The sequence below is a fragment of the Antrostomus carolinensis genome, unplaced genomic scaffold (assembly GCF_000700745.2).
Source record: "Antrostomus carolinensis isolate BGI_N321 unplaced genomic scaffold, ASM70074v2 scaffold7508, whole genome shotgun sequence".
Lineage (NCBI taxonomy): Eukaryota > Metazoa > Chordata > Aves > Caprimulgiformes > Caprimulgidae > Antrostomus > Antrostomus carolinensis.
The window spans coordinates 35,368-44,049 of record NW_010332209.1 but is presented as its reverse complement, the minus strand read 5'-3'; positions in this window follow the sequence as shown (position 1 = coordinate 44,049).

The window sequence follows — 8,682 nt, the reverse complement described above, 5'->3', positions numbered from 1 at the left end:
CAGACTTGTAAGCGTGAGATTAGTGACTGGACTTGATGATCCTTTAGGTCATTTCCAATCGAGGCAATTCTATGATTCTGTGATTCTTCACGTCTCTCTGTCTGTCTACACTGTAAGAGGAGATATTTAAATTTTGAAATGTGCTCATGTCCTTAGACTGAAAATGTCTCACAATTTTTACACTAATTCAAATTCTTGTTAAAAAAGAAAGAGGGTTGCAACTTGGAAATATTACAAGTAGTTCCTGCCCATTTGCTTTTTCTAGGTGGAAGATGAGAAAAGTGATAATAATTTATTTTTTCAGTAGACAGTCCTCCTCAAAGACACTGACTGAGAGGTAGGTGTCAGAGTTGTTGCTCATCTAATTATACACTTATTTTTACTTTTTTTTTTCACGCTACAGGTAGAGTTCATGAAGTCTGACTTGGCTGACAATTCTGAATGTTTCCTATTCATTATCTTAAGCAGGAGGGAGCCTTTTTTGGCAAATCAAGACTGTAAACTCTTTAATGCACATTGTTCAGTTGAATGTAATTGCCTCTTGCTACCTATGGGACATGTGTGCACTGAATAATGCAGGTAATGCACATTATTATCCCAGAGACTACCTTTCCAGAATGAGCCTTCTAATGAAGAAGTGGACAATAAAATAATTGAGATAATGAATATTTTAGGTCCTTCAGTTGCTGTCAGTCATAAATGCCTGTTATCATTCTATTCCACTACTTTTCAGGATTTAAAAAGTACACTGGACCAATGGCTCCTACAGTATTTTGGAGGAGAGGACTGTGGAGTACAATTTTAGTCCACAGAGACCATGTTTTTCCCATGAAACTTTAAAAATTATGCCAAATATAACTTTCAAAGAGCATTGGCTGCTCTTGAATGTTAACCCTAGGAGTGGCTTAATGGGATCAAATGGAGGAGTCTCGAAGGAAGGAGAATGACAGTGTTGGTTCAGATGTTGTTCTGGAGCCCTGGCTTAGAACCAAAGAATCTGTGAGGATCCTGCAAGTGGAAGCTGCCAGAGAGACATTAGATACTGTGAAGCCCAGGTGCTGCATGTTATTTTGAAGCATAACCATGCATTCTGCAATAATGAAAGGACTAGGGCTTGCAGCCCTCCTCATATTTTGTCCTCCATCAAAAACTTTATGCTTTTCTCCCACCACAATGGATTCTAGCATCTGGTCTCACATGATATTAATTACTATTTATGATTAAATTTAATTAAATTTTATGAATTAATTATTCACTGTGTAGTGGATAGTTATAGAGGAACTTGAGGAAATGAGCAGTTTCAAAGATCACCTTGGATTCATTCTGTAGAAATAAAACTATGTTCAGAAAGTGGCTATTAATTTGACTTTTAGGTTTGATACAAGTTTTGATCACCAGAGGGAGTTACAGCATAATTTATTAAAATATTTCTCAGGCAAGTATACAGTTATTTCAGATCTTCCACACAAAACATGAGGGACTTAACGGATCTAATTAATTTTGTATTGATATTAATAAGTTAAGTTTTTTAACTACTCACAACACATATAATATTATGCATTTAGGATCATCAGATAGCTCTTTGGGGTCTCAGTGCAAAACACTCCTGTGTACTTTAGTTTTTTCAGCATTAGGCATGGAAAGCCTAAAGTGCACATTGCAAACAGTCAAGGACAGTGTGAGGAATGGAGGTTCCTTGAGGAGTGAGGTGGGGATGCATGTAAAGAGCTGGGCTGGGAAAAGGGCACTCTGGCTCCCACAGGGAGGTTACCTACTGCCAGATCTCATTGTCCCTCAGCAGCCCTGCCTCCTGTGTTTGGAGCCAGTCTAGTCCTTAAACAGACACATCGGCCCACAGGAAGCTTTTTCGCAAAAGCCAGCTATGATGGAAGGAAGGCCCCTGAGATTCCTGGGGGTTTTTGTTAATGTCCTCTTGACTTACAGAAGGGAAATGCAACTACCCATGGAGGACTTGCTATGCCTTGCCCACCCTGTCACTACAGTTCATGTGCTGCTCTGGCTCACAGTCTGGTGTCAGGTTTGCATGACAAGCCAGGCTGAATGATTTTGCAAAGCTCCCTATTGAACTTTGCAGCCCTTTGGGCTGACAGAAAGGGGGAAACAGCCCTTCCTTAACATCTGCCATTTCTAGCTCTGACTCTAGTCTTTCTCCAGAGGCAAATTGAGACTTCTGTGTTTTGTGGCACAGGTCTCTGATCATAAGCTGAAGAGACAAGTTTCAGCTGCCCTAGCTGGAAACAGATGGTGAAACTATGGAAATGAGGTCAGACATACAAATTTTAAACTTGGTTTAAATACTCACTTGTGAAATGTTTCAGATGATAGCAACTTGTGTGGTCCCTGACTTACACCTGCATTCAACAGGACACTATCTGAGAGCAGCTGGCCCCCAATTCTCTCTCTCTCAGGAAGGGAGCTAGAGAAGGAAAAGTAGGTGGAGGTGGACATACAAGCTACATTCTGTCATCTCATTACCTTTTCACAAGCTGACATTATAGGTTTCAAGCAACAGGGAAGGATTCATGGACAGGATATATTCCACCTAAGGAAGCAGCAGTGTTTGCCCATCTGACATAAAATGTCTCTCCGTGAGAGATGCAGCAACCAGCTCTGCTCAAAGATCTCTGTTACTTCTGGCCATGATCTCATAGTGCCTCTTCAATCATTGTGTCCTATGGTGTTAGAAAGCAATCTCTCAGATATGCTGATATATTAGTCCTACTTGAGGTCTTCTCTCAATGAAGCCAGTAGGATTTAGAAGAACAGTATTTTCCTTATTTACTCTGAAATAACTAATATCATCAGTTTTCTTAATTAGAAACATAATTTTTATGGATAGTTAATATACAAATTGCAAGAAAACAGAAAGGGAATAATTTAGTAAAGGAAATCAGTGAAATAATGGAAATGAATTATTGAGTCCTGCAATAAAGAGCAGTATACCCTACTAGAGGTGAGTGAGCAGAATACAAGATCAGGTTGCTTCATTTGGACATGGATATATGAGAATATGTGGTCCTGTTCCTTGTTTATCACACTGGGTATCATTTCCTAGCAAGAGAGTCACTGTGAGTTATGGGCCTTATTTACTGAAATTAGTATTTGTATCCTGACAAATGTATCCACCTGATAGCATGTGAAAGATGCGTTTTTCAGAGCTCTAATTCCTCTTGCTCAACAGAAAAGTCACACAACCGAAGGCAAATGGAAAAGGGCATCTGAGACACTCATCAACTGCCATTTACCTTCACTACTTGTCCTCTTTATAAGTCTGCCATTTGCCAAGGCATATCATTCACATACTAACACCGGTATTAGGGAGGGTTACCCTGTGGGAAGGGGAAGGAGCAGGTTCAACTGTCTGTGATGCATGACATTTCTCCTCTTTATGGTCATAGAACCATAGGACAATTCTGGCTGGCAGGGACCATGGGAGGTCTCTGGTTCAACCCCTCACCCAGAGCAGGCTCTCTCATGGGGTCAGACCAGGTTGGTGAGGGCTCAAAACATGCTAAGGATGGAGGTGGCTCCAGCACCTGTGCTGTCTGTTTCCTGTCTGTCCCTGAAATTCTCCCCAATTCAGAACGCATTTCAGTTGCCACCGATACAAGGGGTGTCTTTTCCTGATTACTGGGCGAATGTATATAGGACTGAGAAAAAAGAGCCTGGCTATAAAGTTTATTGTTTAAGCAACACATCTTTGAAAAAGTAATAATATCTTAAATGGCTACTAAACATATCATTATATCACTACCCTAATATATCACTGCATGTAATGCTGAGTTACAATTCCATTGCTTGTTATTACTATTAGTACTGATACAGGATTGCATTACTGTGGAGATAATTTACAAATCAAACACAGAAGCACTGTTTTTATTTGCACCATTTAACTCCCTAAAAAAAGCCCTTTTTTAGGCTATTTGCAGCACATTGCAGAAATATTTTTAAGAAACTACCTTTAATTCTCTACACACTGTTTTGGTTTTGGAGGTGGGAATGAAAAATATCCAGGGTCATGTGGATATGTGTCAGTTTTGTCACATATATCTACTGAAGCAAAATTTAAACTGTGTGTTATGGCAATAGCAGTTAAACATGGTTATTCATGGTAGTAGACAGTCCTCTTGCTGAAGATCCAGGGCTGTAATAGAGGATAAATAGGTTAATTCCTTAGTGGCTACATGACAAAGGCATGAAGAAAGGACAATTGGGGAAAAAGTTAGAAAAATATGACTGTGGTAGAGTGGTAAAGGAGCATATAATGCAACTGCTGTCAAGATGTGTGTTTATTGCTGCACTTGACACAACTGTGTAATTAGCTAATTCATTAAGATGTTATTTTAAGGAAATGGTTGCTCTATAGAGTACAAGTTATTGGCAGAAGAGATGCTTCTGTTAAAAGCTCATTGCTAGTTGGGACTGACTACTATAGAAAGAGTTTTGGTTGTGTTAAACCCAGTGACAAACCAAGCACCTCAGTGTCAGTGTGTGTTTGACACTCATGTTTTTACTCTAAGAAGCTCAGCATCTTCACAACCATCATCAGAATTGCCACAGAAAAGCTATACTTGTGGCTTTCAGAAATTACCTGCTTGTCAGGGTTTTCTTCTGCTTTAGAAAACCAGCAAAATGTACAGTTTACTGCAGCACCTTGGTCCAAAGGCCTTGGGGACTGAGTGTCTGAGATCCAGTGTTTATCATTAGGATGTGTGCTGACACAAGGGGCAGTGCAAGTGTCTTCATCTGTATCAGCCTATACAAACACCTAGGGCTCACCATTGGGTCCCAGGTGAGACGGCGTGATGTGTTGTGAGAGGAGTGTGGGGTAAGTGTAAGTGGTAGGTGGGGGAAAGCCAAGCTGTCAGGGCTGGAGCCAGGAGGGGGTGCCCATCCTCCTGAGGTGCTTCTTTGTGCCGAGGACCTTGGAGCCCCCTCCTCTTCAGGCAGGGTCTGGTTTGCAGCCCCCAAGGTACACTAGGATTGAAGGACAGGGTTGGAAAGGGCGTGATTGAGGGATGGACTCAGGACGGAGTGATCAGTGAGGTTGGAAAGGGGAAGACTGAAGGATGGGGCTGGAAAGGGGAGGCCATACTTGATGGATGCAGTTTTTGCTGTTGTCAGCACTGAATACATTAAACTATAGCCTATGTGAAGAATTGTAAAGTATTTCAGTTCTGGTTAAGGGAAAAATCTGTGCTAACTTCTAATGATCAAAAAGCGCAGCAGTCAGTGGCATATGACTGAGTCTGATTTTTGATGTGCAGCTATTAACTTATCTGTCTTTAATTGTAATTTTTTTCTTTTGACAAAGGAAACTGTCTGTTTATTTTCAGCAGTTATTATTATTCTTACTATATCTTATAGTTTTTAACCTATTCTTGTAGTCTCTGATAAAGCTTGGACATAGTGGTCTATCAAATAAAATTTGAGACATTTAACTGTAAAATACTTTTACAAAAAACAGAAGAGGGTCCTCATTGCCTCCAGCAACATAAAAATAACAAAATATAGCTGTCTCCTCTTAACTCTCAGTTGACATATGATTGAAATAAGGAGGAATAATTGTATTTTATTTTACACTGAAAGTTATGTAGAACATTGTTATGAAAACTGTAGGATTTGGACTTGGATGAAAGAAAACTCAGAGTAAAACTGGGAAATAGTCTCCTGAGACACCTGCAAGTATCTCAAATTCTAAACTCTGGGCCCTTCATCTATATGTCTGAGAGCAAAATCTGACCTGAAATGCAAGCACTGCTTTGAGGTTGATGCCAGCTGTATGCAGGTAATCTTGTGAAGCTTTCAGCCTGCAGAGAAGATTAATAGGTTCAGTCAGTGCAGAACTGGACATCTGTAGGGTAATTAAATTCTCAGAGATTGCAACATTTAAAGCTGACAGAAATTTTGGAAGAGATGTACACGTCATGCTTCAGATCAGTCTAATCTCTAGCACTGGATGAGTCATAGAGCTGTATAACATAAAGGTCTTGCACCTTCTGAGGAAACGGTACTGGGTGGTGTTGGAGACAGGATGCTGGGCTAAACCAACCTGATCTGGAACTTGTAATCCATGTCAATTTGTTTAACAAAGCATAAACCAAGAATGGACATGTCAGTGAACCTTCAAACAGGCTCAGCACACAGAACAGCAGGCACAACTTTCCTGAAAAAAATATATCCCATATAAAATTTATCACAGTTTTTTCTGAAGGAGTAAACCGCATTTTCTGCTCTCTATTTTCTATGGGAGGAAAAGGTGTGGCATTAGTTTGTCTGAGGGTATTTTGCTTTCTTTTTCTTTATAAAAGGTAAGCAATATGCATCATCTTAACTGCAGATCAGTAGGGAAAATTAAACATCTCATGCTGTCTTCTAATATGTAACACCTCCTTCCTGTTTGGATACTTTACATGATACCATAGAAACGGAGAGTTTTTATATGGTGCCTGTGGCTGTGAGTGTGATGCATGGGCGGTGTCTACTGTCATATGTGTCTTTCACTGAAGTAAAATTCCAGAGACCTGCCCAGTCTGGCCAGTTGCGCGGAGTTCAATGTGACTGACTCTTGGCAGCACATAGATCTGGATAGCATAAGTGTGTTGTTTCATATTAGCTGTTTGGTTCAATGCGTAGAGTCATCTGCAGCACAGAAGAACCTGCTGCCCTATTTTTTAAAATCAAAGGCTTTAATAATTGAAATTCAAGAATTTAAAACCTGGTAGGATTTGAACAGGGTAAGAGCATGATATTACGCAAAAATTGCAGAAACCTGAGCTCTTCTACTCCCCAGTATTTCTTTGCCTGGATGACTGAATATATCTTACAAAAAAAAAAAAAAAAAAAAAAAAATTCCTTAGACAGACACTCTTAGCTTATTTGGAGTGATTTCTTTTAGGTACCTTATACATCACTTTTTTGACATGGTGGTGTTATATCAGGTATTAAGTTCACAATGAAAGAGCCCTCCAAATAAGCCTGTCTTGTTTTCTATTGATTAAACGGTGGTGTTCTTTGCATATTCAGTGTTTGGTTGGGGTTTTTTTGATGAAAGATACTTAACACATATGTACATAGGATGGTCTCTGGTAGCACAGACTTCATCCTGGAGGTGACAAATTATTATTTTTTGGGAAAAAAAATATTTTAAAGAAAGAATATATGGTTGTGTAGAAGTGTTATAGACACTTTATTTCCTTTCCAGAAAATGATTTCTTCTGTGGTCCATACTGAGGTGCACCTTTCCATGGTGTATCAGTGTAGAATTTAAAGTTCAGTGTTGCCTTTGTCTTTGCTACTATTTAGTTCAAAATAAAAATAAGTGGTAATTTATTTGCTAGACTCTGGTGGGTTTGTAAAAATGTTTGTTCAAATGGTTTAATCCATGCCTTAGTGTGGACATTGTGTTGTATGAAACTTATGTATATATACTGAAGCAGAGATGAAACAATAATGCCCAATGAACCTGTCAGAAAATGAGGAAAATAGGGAAATTATGGATTTTTTTTTTTTTGCTTTTGAGAGTAAGAAAGTGCGGGAACATTTTATATTAAGCTTTTCCCCCCATCTTTTTAATGGGGAAGAGATACTTGGCATTCCTTTTCCAAAAAGCTTTCAAAAAGCCTCACCTTTCTGCATTTTGGAGACCTAGGGAGACATAATCAAGTCCTAAATGAATTCTGCTGTATATTGTCAATACTTAGATGACCATTTGAGCCAACTGTCTCCACAAAACACAAACTCACTTCTCCATTTACAGCAGGGACGATACTATTTCTTAACAGTTATCTTGACCGCCAGAATGTGGAGACATGCTAATGCACAGTTAACAGTCTTCCACAATCTTAAATGTGAATAATGGTTTTGTCATTGCTGCCTGTAGCAAAGAGACTAAAGATCTAATTCTTAAGGGTAAATTCTTCTCCCCTGTGGAAGATGAAGTATGCCTCCTGATGGCAAGCTGATTTTTTTTGGAGCCTTTGGAAGAACATTTTTAACACTTGACCTTAAAGTTTGTTGGCTGAAATTTCTTGGACGAAAGGTTGAGATGCTGAAATGTATGTTTTATCTGTTCACAGTGAATCTAAATACATGTACCTATTAACCAGTGAGAAAGACATCTCTGGCAATCATAAATAGTATGAGTGTTTAGAGAACTGTGTTTATTTCTTTATCTACATATAAAGCTATTTTATGAGAAATACCCAGACAACATTTATAAAACTTAGCCTATACTTAGGATATAAACTAAATAAGATATATACATATCTTATGTATCCTAATCTTAGAAATTTATCCTATATTGCAAACTTTACAGATGCTGTAATTGCTATCCAGTATCTGCTTGAGTTTAAGCTGAAATATGTAGCTTAGTTTCTAAGTCCTGGAAAAATCAAGCAAAGCTTTTGCTTGTTTTTAGATTTGTATTCCCATTAGCAGAAACTGCTGAGTCTATCTATGGCCTCTTGGAATGAACAACCATATTTCATTATGCATCAGTACATGTTTTCCATTTCATTACACTTAAGAGCATTTTTCAAACTTTGGAAGAATTTGTTTGAGGAGCACTTTTAAAAAAGAAAAAAATTAAATTGACTTGGAGACATTATAGGGCTTGTTTTCACTGTACGAGTTAGACTTTATGTGCCAATGAACTGCAGC